This window comes from Elephas maximus, chromosome 3, assembly GCF_024166365.1.
Source record: "Elephas maximus indicus isolate mEleMax1 chromosome 3, mEleMax1 primary haplotype, whole genome shotgun sequence".
Taxonomy (NCBI): Eukaryota; Metazoa; Chordata; class Mammalia; order Proboscidea; family Elephantidae; genus Elephas; species Elephas maximus.
The window spans coordinates 94,055,227-94,074,316 of NC_064821.1; the positions used below are offsets into that span (position 1 = coordinate 94,055,227).

Here is a 19,090-nt window from a genome sequence, read left to right on the forward strand (position 1 = left end):
TTGTTTAGAAATAGGGGTTTTCTTTTGTTATGTTAATGAGAACATACCAGCATAGGATAGGTCCTAAACCTAATCCCTTTTAGTAGTGTCTTATCAAAAAAAGCATAATAGAAACTGTGACACACACAGGGGAAGACACCACAAATGGATCTATAAGCAGCAAAGAAATGCCGGGGATTGTTGGCACTTACCAGAAACTAGAAGAGAAGCTCACAGAAGGTACTGACTTGGCTGAGACCGTGATTTGGACTTTTAGCCTCTAGAACTGTGAGAAAATAAATTTCTGTTATTTAAATCCACCCGCTTTTTTTGTAAAAGTATCACTAGGAAACTAAGACGTGGTCCCAGGCTCCTGAGGCTCTGTTCTTTTTTTTTTTTTTTTAAGTTTTTTTGTGTGTGTGCTGTTCAAAATTAAGCAATTTATATTGTTCTATCTTTCACTTCACTAATTATTTTCTGTCTCTTCCATTCTGCTGTTGAATTTACACATTAAGTTTTTAATTTTGTTTATTGCATTCTTAGTTCTAAAATTTCAATTTGCTTGTTTTATTTCTTTGCTGAGACTATTCACTTGTTTCAAATGTGTTTGTAGTTGCTACTTGAAACATTTTTATAACAGCTGCTTTAAAATCTTTGTCAGATAATTCTAACATCTCTGTCATATTGATGTTACATCTTTTGTTTTTTCCTTTTCATTCAGTTTGAGATCTTTCTGGTTCCTGGTTGTTGTTGTTGTTAGGTGGTGTTGTGTTGGTTCTGACTCACAGTGACTCTAGGTACAACAGAACAAAACACTGCCAAGTCTGTGCCATCTTCACAACCGTTGCTATGTTTGCGCCCATTGTTGTAGCCACTGTGTCAGTCCATCTCATTGAGGGCCTTCCTCTTTTTCACTGACCTTCTACCAAGCATGATGTCCTTCTCCAAGGACTGAACCCTTGTGATAACATGTCCAAAGTATGTGAGATGAAGACTCGCCACCCTTGCATCTAAGGAGCATTCTGGCTGTATTTCTTCCAAGACAGATTTGTTTGTTCTTCTGGCAGTCCATGGCATATTCAATGTTTTCTGCCACCACCATAATTCAAAGACATCAATTCTTCGTTGGTCTTCCTTATTCATTGTCCAGCTTTCATGTGCGTATGAAGTGTTTGAAAATACCATATCTTAGGTTAGGCTTAGTCCTCAAGGTGACATCTTTGCTTTTTAACACTTTTAAGAGGTTTTTTTTGCAGGAGATTTGCCCTATGCAATATGTCCTTTGATTTCTTGGCTGCTGCTTCCGTGGGCATTGATCGTGGATCCAAGTAAAATGAAATCCTTGACAACTTCAATCTTTTCTCCATTTATCATGGTGTTGCTTATTGGTTCAGTCGTGACAATTTTTGTTTTCTTTATGTTGAGGTACAACCCATACTGAAAATTGTAGTCTTTGATCTTCATCAGTAAGTGCTTCAAGTCCTCTTCACTTTCAGTAAGCAAAGTTGTGTCCTCTGCATATCTGAGGTTGTTAATGAGTCTTTCTCCAATTCTGTTGCCACATTTTTTTTTCCATATAGTCCAGCTCCTTGGATTATTTAAATTAGCAAACAGATTGAAGAAGTATGGTGAAAGGATACAACCCTGATGCATACTTTTCCTGACTTTAAACCATGCAATATCCCTTTGTTCTGTTGGAACCACTGTCTCTTGGTCTATGTATAGGTTTCTCATGAGCACAATTAAGTGCTCTGGATTTCCCATTCTTTGCAATGTTATCCATCCATAATTTGTTACGATCCACACAATGGGATGTCTTTGCATAGTCAATAAAACACAGGTAAACATCTTTCTGGTATTCTCTGCTTTCAGCCAGGATCCACCTGACATCAGCAGTGATACCCCTGTTCCACGTCTTCTGAATCCAGCTTGAATTGGCAGTTCCCTGTTGGTGCACTGCTGCAACTGTCTTTAAATGATCTTCAGCAAAATTTTGCTTGAGTGTGATATTAATGGCTTTGGTTGGTAATTTCCGAATCTATTGAATCGCCTGTCTTTGGAATGGGCACAAATATGGATCTCTTCCAGTTAATTGGTCAGGTAGCTGTCTTCCAAATTTCTTGGCATAGATGAATGAGCAATTCCAGTGTTGCATACATTTGTTAAAACATCTCAATTGGTACTCCGTCAGTTCCTGGAGCTTTGTTTTTAGCCAATGCCTTCAGTGTAGCTTAGATTTCTTCCTTCAATACCATTGGTTCTTAAGCATATGCTACCTCCTGAAATAGTTGAATGTTGGCCAATTCTTTTTGGTACAGTGACTGTATATCCCTTCCATCTTTTTTTGATGCTTCCTACGTCATTCAATATTTTGTCCATAGAATCCTCCAATATTGCAACTCGAAGCTTGAATTTTTTCTTCAGTTTTTTCAGCTTGAGAAATTCTGAGAGTGTTCTTCCCTTTTGGATTTCTAACTTTAGGTCGTTGCACATTTCATTATAATACTTCACTTTGTCTTCGCGAGCCACCCTTGGAAATCTTCTGTTTCGCTCTTTTATCATTTCTTCCATTCACTTTAGCTACTCTACTTTCAATAGCATGTTTCTGAGTTTCTTCTGACATCCATTTTGGTGTTTTCTTTCTTGCCTTTCATTTTAGTGATCTTTTGCTTACTTCATGTCCTTGAAGTCATCCCACAACTCGTCTCATTGTAGGTCATTAGTGTTCAATGAGTCAAATCTATTCTTGAGATGGTCTCTAAATTCAGGTGGTGCTCAAGGTTGGACTTCAGTCTCGTGGACTTGTTTTAATTTTCTTCAGCTCAATTCAAACTATGTTTTGGGTATGAGGAATGATTATCACTTGATACTTGGACATTTTGGGTTTTATGTTAAGAGGCTGTGGATCTTATTTAAGTCTTCTTTTTTAGTTAGCTTTCTCTGATATTGCTCCAGTACAGTAATGGGAGGTCACCACCTCATTATTGCTAGGTGGAAATAGAAGTCCAGGTTTACCATCTGGCATCCATTGACAACCAACAGGTAACTCTTTATTACTGCTTGGTTAGGGTGAGAATTCTGGCTCCCCACTTAGCCTTCAGTGACATTATGAGGGAGGAAGGCAGTAGCCTCATTGCTGCTGAATGATGTTGAAAGCCTTGACCCTCTACTAGGCCTCCTTTGGCACCAGTCCTATAATCATAATTTTTAATACAGTGTATTTAATTGTAGGTTTATATAATTTAATTTTTAATAATGGCTATGTCTAACAACTGTTTCATAAAATTCCTGATAATTTAACAACTGGCTTTCATGAGCCAACCAGAGCTGACTCTATCACAACATAGTAAAAGTGCACATAACCTTTGATCCAGCAACTCTACCACTAGGAATCTACCCTAAGGAATTCTAAATTTCCCTTAAGCTCAGTTATATGACAGTTTAGTTGACATTTCTCACTGCATGTTTAATAGGCATCTCAAATATAACTTGCCCCAAACTGAATTCTTAACTTTTGTCCCATAAAATCTGTTCCTTATCCTGTGTTTCCTATCTCTCTAAATGGCTCACCATCACCCAAATGCTCAGGCTAAAAATGTGCAATCATAACTCGTCTCTTTTTCTTACACCATCTAAACTATTAGCAAATCCTGTTGACTGAATTATCAAAATTTACTGTGAATCTGCATGACTTCTTACCTTCTTCATCATTGTCCCCATTGGCTCTGACAGTATGCTATACCACCCTCTGAAGTAATCACTGTGGCTTTGTCTGGCCAAGCCTGAGCCACACCCATCTCTGGGGATGTTGAGTCAATTCTGCCCAAAGTAGTCAGATGAATGGATACTGAATGGCAAAAAGAACAGATTTTGTCTATAATGCTAAAAAAAAAAAAAAAAAATTTAATTGCTCATGTTCTCTGTTATAAACGTTAAATAATTCTATAGATATATAGTAAACTAAGTAGGAAAAAGAGGAAGAAAAAGAAATCCAGCATTTAGTGCTTATAGCACTCTAAAATATTCTCATGTGTAGCATGTTTGCAAATGTGAATTAATACATGTGAATTAAACAAATCTTTTTTTTTAATATTTACAAATATTTTTAATGATCTGGAGTCAGTTTGTTTTTTAAAGAGTTATATTAATGTAGCAAATTCATGGCAAATTCTTCTATAAGGCAAAAATACTATTTTGCCAGTGTGTTCTTTAATTCATTGCTCACGCACTTAAGATTAAACGTAAAAGAAGATATGCTTTACACCTTTGTGCCAGTATCCTTTTAAGCCTCTGTTCAGTTTATTGCTGACTTCTCTGGTTTCTTCATTAGACACCCCAAGAGAATAGTTTTCTTCATTTGAAATATATAGTTGCCAAATAGGGCACAGTTCTAAACCTGAAATATTCATAGTCTTATAAAATTACCCTGACTTTTTAACTGCAGTAACTATATTATATGTAAAATTTCAGAAGAATTATAAATCTTTAAATCGGTTGCCTCAACTTAAGCACATATGATTACTACTGTTCAAGAATATTGTTGCAATTTATCCAGTCAACACACATTTAAGGGCCACTATATGTGATGACTCTAATAGGTGCTGAGACATAGTCAAGAAGACAAACTGGGTTTTTGCCTATGTGGAATGACAATTTTGGCCTATTTATATAGATAAGGTTTGTGTTGCCTGCATATGACTTAGGAGCCTAAATATATATTTTTTAGCCAATCCCCAATGCCTTGTTCCTACTGGCTCTCTTGTCCTTCAGGTCTAATGGTGATAATGGCTTCTTGCTCTTTTCGGTTCTTGAGATCCTCTTCTTCCATTATTTCTTTCTTTAAACTTTTCCACATCTTTATAAACAGTCCCTTTATTAAACTCTCTTCCTTTAAGTCCTTTTGAGTGCTCCAGCAGTTTTCTGCATGGACCTCGATTACTATAAAGTATTTTAACATGTGACCAAAATGAAAGGTGATGTGAGAAATGTTCACATCCAATTTAACTATTGATTTGTTTGGATAAATGCATTAAAGAGCTAGCTGCTTATGTTCTGAAGTATAATGCCCTTCATCTCAGCATCCTATTTGCTTCCTTCATAATTCTTATCCCGAATTATAACTTTAAAAACTTATTTATTTATGGTCTCCAATAGACTGTAAGTTATATGAGGGCAGAGACCATCCTGATTTTTCACCACCATATTCCTTGTAGGAGCCTTGATAGTACAGAGGTTAAGAGCTCAGCTGCTAACCAAAAGGTCAACAGTTCGAATCCACCAGCCACTCCTTGGAAACCCTATGGGGCAGTTCTACTCTTGTCCCGTAGGGTCACTATGAGTCAGAATCGACCTGACAGCAACGGATTTGGTTTGGTTTTATGTTCCTTGTAAGGAGCTCTAGTGGCTTAGTGGTTAAATGCTTGGCTGCTAACTAAAAGGCTGGCAATTCAAACTCGCCAGCCGCTCCACGGGAGAAAGATGTGGCAGTCTGTTTCCATAAAGATTTACAGCCTTGGAAGCCTTGTGGGGCAGTTCTACTCTGTCCTTTAGGGTTCCTAGGAGTCGGAATTGACTTGATGACAATGGAATTTTTTTTTGGAGGGGGATATTCCTTGTGTCTGACACATAGTAGATGTTCAATAAATATTTGCCAAATTTTAATTGAATACCCACTATGTGCCAAGTCCTGTATTTCTGGTTCTGAAAACAGAAAATAGCCAAATCCTTCCTCTTGTGAAATGAATAAATATATTCCAAATATTGTTCTATGGAATATTAATAGCTCTTACATTAAAAAAGCATTCCAGGGACAAATAATTTTGGGAAACAGTGACCTAAAAAAGTTGATTTAATTTTTTTTGCAGGTTTTCTCAGTTATGTTAATAAGCATGTATTTTAGAACAAGTATTTCCAAGAAGGGATTGAAATATATGGAAAGTTTCCCAAACTTTATAATTACAGAGTTCTCTTTTCAATGAGCAGTCAAAGATGAAAATTTCAAAGCAGGCCATCATTTTGGGATTCTTGTTATTTGGATTTTCTAAACAGCTCAGGAAAGAAATTTGACTACAGGTACAAATTCCCTGTCTCATTCACTCTCGTTTATCATTTTTTAATCAATTGATTAAATATCCACAACACAAAATGATCTTTAATAAATTTAAGAACACATCATATCTCTTTTAGAAGATACAAAAGAAATTCAAATACTTTGCAGATGACTCACGGGTGATATATAGTTAATAACAGATCTTTAGTATTATAGTTTGCTCCTCAAAGAAGGATGCAGACAGTGAAACTGGTGATGTAATTTCAAATTCATCAGTATTTAATTGAGAACTATATTAAAGTAGCCTTTATTCATCTTGCCAATTTACTAGGACGATCTACTGAACAAACTATATACCTTCTTCTTTCCATGTCTTAAATGTTGTTCTTCCCCCACTCGAAGAAGTCCTAATTCTCTTAACAGCTGTGTTTATGAAAAAATTATTAATCTCTGAGCCTCAGTTTCTTCAACTGTAAAATGGAGTAATAATATCTATTTTATAAGATTAAAACTGTAAAAGGGGTAATAATATCTATTTTATAAGATTAAATTAGATCATATATATAAAATTACTCTCGTGAGTGAGGAGTTTTTGACAAGGAAGGGGAAATGCTAAAATAATCTATATTGTAATGGATTAGAGTTAGAGATATTAGTAAGAACTCATGTTTAACTTAATACACATACAAATGGTTATGTATAGCAGTAATTATAGATATGTACATATATATGGGATGGTATACACACATATATTTCTTTGCCCTGTCAGCTGAGGGGACCTAAAAAAAAAACACTTCAACAGCAACGAGCACAGCTAGCGTCCAGATCTTGGTTTCTAATACCCTTCTCTAATGAAAGGAACCAGGGCTCCTTAGAGAAATGGCTGATTCTAGGACTGGAGCAGGAAATAATACAAGATGAACCTGGAGTATCTGTAGTGCCAGAAACTAAGGAAGTACTAAAACAACAACAAAAACACATTGATGGGGCTTGTCAAAGGGGCACAGGAGCCAACTGAAAGAGCTCCCAATGGTGAAAGCTTGAACAATTTGAACAATAAAGTCAGTATTGAATTATAACCCATAGTACAAAAAAAAATATTCATGAGCCCTTACTGACATAAATAAATGATTGAATAAAAAAATGGGAGGGAATAGACAAATCTCCCACATAGAAGAATTTCAGATAATTTTTTTTTTATGTGGATACTCTAAAGGAGAGGGAACATAAATCCCCATTCCTTATGTGTGGGCAACACATAGTGACTTCTTTCCAAAGAGTACAGTATAGAGTGGGGAAAAAAGAGTAACTTTACAGTAGAAAAACCTGGAAAACACAACTTCAACCAGATGATCAAGGTCAACATCAACAGTAGTAAGTTGATGGTATGTATCCTTGATATGATATGACGAAAATAGTACTTTGTATCTGTGATCTTCCTTCAGAAAATCCACAACCTCCGTCTGATCATGAGAAAAACATCAGACAAATCCCAATAGTGGGACATCCTACAATAAACCTGACCTACTCCTTAAAACTGTCGAGGTCACCAAAATAAGGAAAGCCTGAGAAATGCCACAGCCAAGAAGAGCCTAAGGAGATAAGACAACTAAACGTTGTGTGAGATCCTGGATGAAATCCTGGAACAGAAGAAGAATATTAGGTAAAAATTAAGGAATATGAATAAGCTATGTACTTTAATAGTAATTCATTCATTAATTATAACAATGTACCTTACTAATAATGTAAGATATTAACAATAGGGAAGACTGTGCATGGGTGGGAGTATATGGAAACTCTCTGTAATATCTGCTCAATTTTCTGTAAATCTAAATAAAACTGTTTCAAAAAATAAAGTCTATTAATAAAAAAGAAATTGCCTTTCATGATGCCTGGTATATGGTAGATGTACAATAAGTGGTATGTACAATCATTGTCTTCGTCATTATCATTAATAATAATGTAGCCTATTTTTTCCAGTTCATACCAGTTTATGGTCACAAGTATAATCATATTTACAGTAATCATTCTGTTTCAGTGGAAGCCATTATACATTACAGCATAGAGGAAAAACATTTGTGCTTTAGAAAAAAGCAGACTGAGAGTAAAAGCCTGGCTCTGATACTTCACAAGCTTTGTGACCTTAGGCAAGTTATTTACTTTACCCCCAATAGTTCTTAATTTCTTCATTTTTAGGATGGTGCTAAAAATACAGTAATTTTATAAGGTGATTGTGAGAATAAAATGAGGTAATGCAAACGTTCCTTCATTCTGCTAATTTTTATTGAGTGCCTACTATGAGGAAAAACAAGAAAAAAACAGTTTTTGAGGGGAAAGGGAGAGAATAGCAGATCAGTTATTGATCTGCTAAGTTTGAGATGCTTACAAGATATCCAAGTGGGAAAGTCAAATGGTTATACTAGTGTCTTGAACACAGAGAAGAGGTCAAGGCTGGACATAAAATTTAGGCTTATGGTTTTGAGACTGGATAAGCTTACCTTGGGGACACTCCAACACTTAGAGATTGAGTACAAGAAGAATCAGCAAGAAAGGCTGAGCAGGAGTAGCCAGATAGGAAAAAAAAAAAAAGGGGGGGAGCCAATGTTGTTACACATATAAGAAAGAAAAGTTCAGAAGAAAAGTGTTGAATGCTGCAGAGAGGTCAAGTAAAATCAAAAAAGAGGATGTCTTAGGCTGGTTTCTTTAGAGAAGTAAAGCCAGTAAAGCATATACATATATATATAGAGAGAGAGAGAGATTTATATCAAGGAAATAGCTTACACGGTTATAGAGGCTGAATGTCTCAAGTCCGTGGGTCAGAATAGAGGCTTCTCCTGATTCACAGAGTGGAGGAGCTGGTGAACCCAAGATCAGCAGGTCAGAGAGCAGGGCTTTTGCTCACAGGCTGTGAGATCAACAATATTCCAAGATCGGCAGGCAAGATCCCAGGTAAGTTGCTAGCTCAAGTCCCAAGAGCTGGAGGTCAGATGAACAGGAACCAGCTGCAAGATCCAGAATGAGCAAACTCCCCCCACCAGTCCTGCCAGAACATCCGCCCACACTCATTGCATGGCACATGCCCAAGGAAATTCCCTTTCAACTAATTGGCTACTCACAGTAGACCTATCATGGGTGTGATCACAACATTATACAATTGCCAAAGCACTGAGAATCATGGCCCAGCCAGGCTGACACACAATCTTAACCATCACAGAATTTAGTGGTTGTTGATGACACTGACAAGAGCAGTTTCAGCAAAGTGATAAGGCCAAGAGACAGAATGAATTCAGTTGAAGAGTAAATTTTATGACTCTGTGGGTTAGACAACACCCAGCTCCTGATGGACAGCCCAGGCTGCATGGTGACTTGGTGACCCATGGTTAAGTGTTCAGTCTCTACTAAGGCCCAGTAACAAACCAAGAGCTGTTTCTCAAAAGGAGAGTAGTTATCTGCAGAGGATGGCAGGGCTTTGCTCCAAAACCTAAGGGTCTGTGCTGTGATTCACCAGTAGGGGCCTGCCAAAGACTCCAAACAGCATCTCTATCTGCCACGGACACTTCAAGCACCACTGGATCAGCCAGATCATATGGCCCAAGGGGCAGAGTGCCTTACACGGCACCCTGAACCTATTGCAGAGCCTTCTCTTGTTCTAGGCCCCACTTAAAACTAGCAGCTTTTTGAGTCACTTGATAAATAGGCTGGAGTAGCACACCCAGGTGAGGAATATGTTGCCTTCAAAATCCAAAAAGTCCCACTAGGCATTGTGTCTCCTGTTTAGCTGTGGGAGGAGACAGATGCAATAACTTATCCTTCACTTGAGAAGGAATATCTCGACCACAGGACGCCTAGAAATTTCAGTGAGGTGGAAGGTGCCTGAATTTTTGTAGGATTAACTTCCCATCCTCTAGCATCCAGATGTTTTATCAATAAGTCCAGAGAGTCATTGACCCTTCTTCTTTACTAGGTCCAATCAGCATAATGTCATCAATGTAATGGACCAGTGTGACGTCTTGTGAAAGAGAAAGGCAATCAAGTTACCTGCAGGCTAAATTATGACATAGGGCTGGAGGGTTGATACACCTCTGAGGTAGGTAACTGAAGCTGTATTGCTAGCCTTGCCAGTGTAAGGCAAACTTCTTCTGATAGTCTTTCGAAACAGGTATGGAGACAAAGGCATTAGCCAGATCAGTAGCTGCATATCAGGTACCAGGAGATGTATTAACTTGCTCAAGCATTGAAACTACATCTGGAACAACAGCTGCAATTGGAGTTAAATTTTGAATAATACACTGTCATTCTCTAAGATACATCTGTTTTTTGCACATGCTAAATTTTTTAAATAGGCAAGATGAATGATGATGTGGTGGGAATCACCACCCCTGAATCCTTCAAGTCCTTGATGGTGGCAGTAATCTCCGCAACTCCTTCAGGACTGGGCACTTGAGTTGTTTCAATCTTTTTGCTATTGTGAGTAATGGCTGCAATGAACATGTGTGTGCATATGTCTATGTCCATTTGTGTGATGGTTCTAATTTCTCTAGGATATATTCTTAGGAGTGGGATTGCTGGATTGTATGGTATTTCTATTTCTAGCTTTCTAAGGAAGTGCCATATCATTTTCCAAAATGGTTGTACCATTTCGCATTCCCACCAGCAGTGCATAAGAGTTCTAATTTCCCTGCAGCCTCTCCAACGTTTGTTATTTTCTTTCATTATTATTAGTAGTAGTAGTAGCAGTAATGCTAGGATGAAATGATATCTCATTGTAGTTTTGATTTGCATTTCTCTAATGGCTAGTGATCACAAGCGTTTCCTCACGTATCTGCTAGCTATCTGAATGTCTTCTTTGGTGAAGTGTCTGTTCATATCCTTTGGCCACTTTTTAATTGGATAGTTTGTCTTTTTGATGGATTTTCCTTAGAAAGCTAGAAATAGAAATACCATATGATTCAGCAATCCCACTCCTAAGAATATGTATAATAGTGGTCCAGCAATCCCACTTTTTGGAACATACCCTAGAGAAATAAGATCCATCATAAGAATAGACATATGCACACCCATTGCAGCCATTATTCACAATAGCAAAAAGATGGAAACAACCTAAGTGCTCATCAAGAGACGAATGGATGAACAATCTATGGTACATACACACAATGGAATACTATGCAACAATAAAGAACAATAATGAATCTGTGAAACATCTCACAACATTGAGGAATCCAGAGGGCAGTATATTGAGTGAAATAAATCAGTCACAAAAGGACAAAGACTGTGTGAGACCACTATGATAAAAACTTATGAAAAGGTTTGCACATAGAAAGAAAAAAATCTTTGATGATTCCTAGGGAGGGGATTTGGTCTTCCTTAGACATTGTCCAGCTTTTGCATGCATATGGGGTGATTGAAAACACCACGATGTGGGGCAGGGCCACCTTAGTCCTCAAAGTGACATTTTTGCTTTTCAACACTTTAAAGAAGTCTTTTGCAGCAGATTTCCCAATGCAATGGGTCGTTTGATTTCTTGACTGCTGCTTCCATAGGTGTTGATTGTGGATCACAGTAAAATGAAATCTGCGACAACTTCAGTCTTTTCTCTGTTTATCATGATGTTGCTTATTGGTCCAGTTGTGAGGATTTTTATTTTCTTTATGTTGAGGTGTAATCCATACTAAAGGCTGTAGTCCTTGATCTTCATCAGTAGTGCTTCAAGTCCTCTTCACTTTCAGCAAGCAAGGTTGTCCCATCTGCATATCGCAGGTTGTTAATGAGTCTTCCACCAATCCTGATGCCATGTTCTTCTTCATATAGTTCAGCTTCTTGGATTATTTACTCAGCATACAGATTGAATACCCATGGCCATCAAGTCGATTCCGACTCATAGCAACCCTATTGGACAGAGTAGAACTGCCCCATAGGGTTTCCAAGGAGCGCCTGGTGGATTCGATCTGCCGACCTTTTGGTTAGCAGCCATAGCTCTTAACCACTACGCCACCAGGATTTCCTACAGATTGAATAGGTATGGTGAAAGAATACAACCCTGACGCACACCTTTCCTGACTATAAACCACGCAGTATCCCCTTGTTCTGATCGAACAACTGCCTCTTGATTTACGTATAGGTTCCTCATGAGCGCAATTAAGTGTTCTGGAATTCCCATTCTTTTTCAATTTTATCCATAATTTTTTACGATTCACACAATCAAATGCCTTTACATAGTCAGTAAAACACAGGTAAACATTTTTCTGGTGTTCTGTGCTTTCAGCCCGGATCCATCTGACATCAGCAAATATATCCTTTGTTCCATGTACTTTTCTGAATCTGGCTTAAATTTCTGGCAGTTCCCTGTCAATGTACTGGTGCAGCCACTTTTGAACGATCTTCAGCAAAATTTCACTTGCATGTGATATTAATGATTTGTTCAATAATTTCCACATTTGGTTGGATCACCTTTCTTTGGAATAGTCATAAATGTGGATCTCTTCCAGTTGGTTGGCCAGGTAGCTGTCTTCCATATTTCTTGGCATAGATGAATGAGCACTTCAATCCTTGCATCTGCTTATTGAAACATCTCACTTGGTATCCCATCAATTTCTGTAGCCTTTTTTTACACCAATGTCTTCAGTGCAGCTTGGGCTTCTTCCTTCAGTACCATTCGTTCTTTATCACATGCTACCTCCTGAAATGGCTGAATGTCTACTGATTCTTTTTGGTGCCGTGACTCTGTGTATTCTTTCCATCTTCTTTTGATGCTTTCTGTGTCCTTCAGTATTTTCCCCATAGAATCCTTCACAACTGCAACGCAAGGCTTGAATTTTTTCTTCAGTTCTTTCAGTTTGAGAAATGCTGAGCATGTCCTTCCCCTTTGTTGTTCAGACACCAAGGCTTTGCATATTTCATTATAATACCTTACTTTGTCTTCTCCAGCCACCTTTTGACTTCATCATTTCTTCCGTTCCCTTTACCTACTCTATGTCAAGGACAATTTTCAGTGTCTTCAGACATCCACTTGGGTCTTTGCTTTCTTTCTTGTCTCTTTAATGATCTTTTGCTTTCTTCATGTATGATGTCTTTGATGTCACCCTACAACTCGCCTGGTGTTCTGTCATTAGTGTTCAATGCAGCAAATCTATTCTTGAGATGGTCTCTAAATTCAGGTGGGATATACTCAAGGTCATACTTTGGCTCTTGCGGACTTGTTCTAGTTTTCTTCAGCTTCAACTTGAACTTGCATATGAGCAATTAATTGATGGTCTGTTCTGCAGTTGGCCCCTGGCCTTGTTCTGACTGATGATATTGAACTTTTCCATTGTCTCTTTCCACAGATGTAGTTGATTTGCTTCCTGTGTATCCCATCTGGCGAAGTCCATGTGTATAAAAAATAGCCACCATTTATGTTGTTGAAAAAAGGTATTTCCAACGAAGAAGTTGTTGGTCTTGCAAAATTCTGTCTTGCCACCTCTGGCATTGTTTCTGTTACCAAGGCCATATTTCCAAATACGAATCTTTCTTCTTTGTTTCCAACTTTTTAATTCCAATAACCAGTAATTATCAATGGATCTTGATTACATTTTTGATCAATTTCAGATTCCAGAAGTTGATAAAAATCTTCAGTTTCTTTATCTTTGGCCTTAGTGGTTGGTGCGTAAATTTGTATAATAGTTTTATTAGCTGTTTTTCCTAGTAGGCATACAGATATTATGGAAGGACTGATGCCTTTGATTTGTGTTGGCAAAGAATATCGAATATACCATGGACTGCCAAAAGAATGAACAAGTCTGTTTTAGAAGAAGCACAGCCAGAATGCTGCTTAGAAGCAAGGGTGATGAGACTTCCTCTTACATACTTTGGACATGTTATCAGGAGGGGCCAGTCCTTGGAGAAGTGCATCATGCTTGGTAAAGCAGAGAGTCAGCGAAAAAGAGGAAGACCCTCAATGAAATGGACTGACACAGTGGCTGCCACAGTGAGCTGAAGCATAGCAATGATTATGAGGATGTCACATGACCAGGCGGTGTTTCATTCTGTTGCACATAGGGTTTCTATGAGTCAAAGCTGACTTGACGGCACCTAACGACAACAACAACAAGGAGGGGATGAGTGAGGATTGAAAAAACACTAATTAGATAACAGATAAGTGGTAACTTTAGTGAAGGGCAAGACAGTACAAAATACTGGGGACGTCAGCACTACTTGACCAGTGCAAAGTCATAGAAGCTTCATAGATGCATCCAAACTCCCTGAGGGACCAAGTTACTGGGCTGAGGGCTGTGGACCATGGTCTTGGGGACATCTAGCTCAACTGGCATAACATAGTTTTAAAAGAAAATGTTCTACATCCTACTTTGGTGAGTAGTGTCTGGGGTTTTAAAAGCTTGTGAGTGGCCATCTAAGATACATCTACTGGTCCCACCCCATCCAGAGCAAAGGAGAATGAGGAAAACCAAAGACACACGGGAAAGATTGGTCAAAAGGACTGACGGACCACAAATAACACAGCTTCCTCCAGACAGAGTCCAGAACAACTTGATGGTGCCTGGCTACCACCACATTGAAGATTTTTATGAACTTCCGCAGTTTGAAATTGATCAAACATGCAATCAAGATGTAATGATAATTATTGGTGATTGGTATGCAAAAGAAACAAAGAAGGATCAGTAGTTGGAAACTATGGCCATGGTGATACAAACTATGCCGGAGATCACATGATAGATTTTTGCAAGATTTCAGCCTGAGACCAGAAGGACTAGATGGTGCCAATGACTGCTCTGACAGGGAACACAACAGAGAATCCCCGATGGAGGAGAACAGTGGGATGCAGACCTCAAATTCTTGTAAAAAGCCAGACTTAATGGTCTAACTGAGATTAGAAGGACCCCAGAGGTCATGGTCCCCAGACCTTCTATTAGCTCAAGACTGGAACCATTCCCAAAGCCAACTCTTCAGACTGGGATTGGACTGGACTATAAGAAAATGATAGTTGTGAATAGTGAGGTTTTGGTCTCAAGTAGACACATAAGACTACATGGGCAGCTCCTGTCTGGAGGGGAGATGAGAAGGCAGAGAGGGACAGAAGCGGGCTGAAAGGACACGGGAAATACAGGGTGGAGAGAAGGAGTGTGCTGTCTTATTAGGGGGAGAGAAACGAGGATTATATAGCAAGGTGTATATAAATTTTTATATGAGAGACTGACTTGATTTGTAAACTTTCATTTAAAGCACAATAAAACACCAAAAAAGGTACAATAATTAATACATTGTGGTACTGGCACAAGAATAGATATATAGAACAATAATGGTACAGAATAGAGAGTTCAGAAATAGATCCACACATACACAGCCATCTGACTTACAACAAAATTACAACGGTAATTCAGTGGGGAAAGGATTTCTTTAAACAAATGGTGCTAGATAAATTGAATATCTGTATGAAAAACATAAAAATCTAACACTAACTCATCTCATCCACAAAAATTAGTTGAGATTAATCATGACTCTAAATGGAAAGGCTAAAACAATAGAGTTTCCATAAGAAAACAGGAGAGTATGTTCATGACCTGTGGTAAGCTAAGATTTAAATATGACACGAAGAAACACTAACTATAAAATAAAAATTAATAAGTTAGACATCATTAAAATAAAGAACTTCAGGTCATCTTAAAACATAAAGGAAGGACAGCTACAGTTGAGAGCAGATATTCACAATGAATACATCTATGTTTATAAAGAAATCCTACAATTCAATAAGATAAAGGAAAAAACAAAACAAAAACAATTTAAAAATGAACAACAGAGTTGAACAGACACTTCTAAAAAGAAGATATCCAAATGGCCAATAAACATCTGTAAAGGTTCTGAGCATCATTAATCATCAGGGAGATGTGTTTAAAACTGTAATGAGTTATAGATACCACTTCACATGCATCAGAATGGCTAGTAATGTCAATACAAGGTATTGACCTCGTATAGTATTCAGGTCAATACCTGAATACTAGGTATTGACCAAATGTGGATCAACTAGAACTCTTATACATAGCTGGCAAAAATGTAAATTTGTACAACTAGTTTAGAAAACTTGTCAGAATCGACTCGATGGCAATGGGTTTGTTTTGTACTAAACTTAAGAGGAACCCTGGTGGTACAGTGGTTAGAGCTCAGCTGCTAACCAAAAGGTGAGCAGTTCAAACCTACCAGCCATTCTGTGGGAGAAAGATGTGGCAGCCTCCTTCCATAAAAATTACAGCCTTGGAAACCCTATGGGGCAGTTCTACTCTGTCCCATAGGGAGAGGTGTAACTAAGGCATGGCAGGTAGGACGCATTCCCTGGGTGCCTCTCAAGGATGGGTGTTAATGAGCAGTTTCTATTGGCCGTCACAGTTTCCATCACCAGCTGTGAAAGATCATTCAGCAATTTAAAACCAATTGCCATAAGTGTTATTTTCCATAGATAGGCCCCGGCCTATAGGGTCACTATGAGTCAAAACGGACTGTTTGTTTGCTTGGTTTTTGGTTTTTTACTAAACCTAAACATCCATTCTCATACCCTGGTATACACCCAACAGAATTGAATGCATATATCTAGGAATCCAAACAACTTATCAACATATACAAAGAATGATTACAGCAGTTTTATTTCATTGTAGCAAAAAACTGGAAACAATGGAAACGTCAATCAAAAAAAACCCATTGCAATGAGGTCGATTTGGACTCATAGCGATCCCATCGGATAGAGTAGAACTGCCCCACAGAGTTTCCAAGGAGCACCTAGTGGATTTGAACTGCCAGCCTTTTGGATGGCAGCCGTAGCACTTAATCACTATGCCGCCAGGGTTTCCGTCAATCAGAAGTAGGATGAATAAACGAATTGCTGTAAAATCATACAATGGAAGGTGATACAGTAATATGAAAGAAAAACTACTACTACATGAATTAACATGGATGAATCCCATGGATATTATGTTGAATGAAAGAACAGACAAAAACTATAAAAAAAAGTACAAAAAGAAAAGAAAAGAAAAGAAAAAAAAACCCATTGCTGTCAAGTTGATTCCTATTCATAGTGACCCTATAGGACAGAGTAGAACTGCCCTGTAGGATTTCCAAGGAGCAGCTGGCAGATTCGAACCATCAACCTTTTGGTTAGCAGCCAAACAATCATTACACCACCAGGGCCCCAAAAGAGTACACAAATAGGCAAAACTAATCCATAGTAATATAAATTAGAATAGCAGTTACCTGGGTGAGGCATGGTTATAGCTAGGGAAGGTGAATGAGAGAACCTGGAGTGCTAGAAATGTTCTGTATCTTAATCTAGGTGGTTACAGGGATCTTTACATATTTAAAAACGCATAGAGCTGTATACTTAATGCACCTTTCTATGTATATGTTGTAGCTCAATGAAAAATGAGCTATCATTAAACAGTCTGATAATGTATCATATTTGGGATTAAATTTAAATTACAGGATTTCATTGAAGGCAGTCCTTGACTTGGACCTTTCCAGATATATTTCTCAATGCTGCCTGATAGTCAAGATATTTAATGTTTTTTAATAATATACCACACACTCTTGAACCTCTTGCCTTTACAAATGCTATCCTCTGCCTGGAGTATCTTTACCTTACCCCAAATTTTCCCTTGTAATATCTGCAAATTTTCAAGTCTCAGTTCAATAATTATTTCACCCAGGAAACCTTCTTAAGCCATCTCAGGCACAATCAGGTGCCTCTTTGCAAGGTGTTTTAGCAATCTGTCACAGCTTTTATCAAACTGTGTTATAAGTTTTTGTTACTTGTTTGATTCTCTTGTTGTTGTTAGGTGCTGTCAAGTTGATTCCAACTCATAGCAACCCTATGTACAATAGAAGGAAGCATTACCCAGTCCTGTGCCATCCTCACAATTGCTGTTATGCTTGAGGCCATTGTTGCAGCCACTGTGTCAATCCATCTCTTTGAGGGTCTTCCTCTTTTTCACTGACCCTCTACCTTACCAAGCACGATGTCCTTCTCCAGGGATTGATCCATCCTGATAACATGTCCAAAGTATGTGAGACATAGTCTTACCATCATTGCTTCTAAGGGGCATTCTGGTTGTACTTCTTTCAAGACAGGTTTGTTAGTTCTTTTGTAGTCCATGGTATATTCAATATTCTTTGCCAAAACCACAATGCAAAAGCGTCAGTTCTTAATTACTAGATTTTAAAGTCCTTGAATTATAGTCTTGTTTGTTTTGTTTTTAATATTTTTAATACCTAGCACAGAGTGTAGCATGGAAACCCTGGTTCCGTAGTGGTTAAGAGCTACGGCTGCTAACCAAAAGGTTGCAGTTCTAATCCACCGGGCGTTCCTTGGAAACCGTATTGGGGCAATTCTACTCTGTCCTATAGGGTCACTATGAGTCAGAATCACCTCAGTGGCAATGGGTTTTTTTTATACAGTCTAGCATAAAGTAGACACAATGAAAATTTATTTATTTATTTTTTAAGTGAATAGAGAACAATTAGGGAAAGCTGATAAGCTTCTATACTGTTTCTCCTACATGATCATTAGCAGAGTTTGAGACTTTTCTATTCAAAGAAGACAACTCCATAATTCCTGCCTTGAATACTCTAAGAATGTCATTAAATTTACTTCCTTCAGTTACAAGGAGATACTCAAAAATAAAAAGTTGTTCATGCCGCAGAAACCATTTTAGCTTTCAAGTGATTTAAACAGGTAATAAATGATTCCGCCAAAGACAGGCATGAGAATCAGTAGATCTAACCTCTTTCCTGAATCAACTAGACTGCAACTAACAACAAGCCTCTTTCCTTAAGAGATTCAGTGACCTCAATAAAAATGGGTAAATCAAGCTAGCCCAGTTTGTTCACATGGTCATTCATCAGGAACATTATAGCATTAAACTTTAGAAGGTGTAGAAATAGCTGTCATCATAGCACTTTGAAAGTTTATTTATCATTTTTAAAATTTAGAAAACAATCATCTTCATTTAATCATTATCATAATATTTCTTAAAATATCACATATGCAGTTTATATGGGATTACTTATCTTTTACTGAAACAACAG

The 19,090-nt window shown here is 37.9% G+C and overlaps 1 long non-coding RNA gene across 1 annotated transcript in view; it reads left to right on the forward strand.

The window, feature by feature from the left end:
- LOC126070864 (uncharacterized) overlaps positions 1 to 10,217 on the forward strand; it is a 61,723-nt gene extending 51,506 nt beyond the window's left edge. Inside the window, exons 4-5 of the long non-coding RNA XR_007516324.1 lie at positions 7,474 to 7,691; positions 9,993 to 10,217. This is a non-coding gene — a long non-coding RNA (uncharacterized LOC126070864). The remainder of the gene's footprint in view (positions 1 to 7,473; positions 7,692 to 9,992) is intronic.
- Positions 10,218 to 19,090: the final 8,873 nt, after the last annotated feature.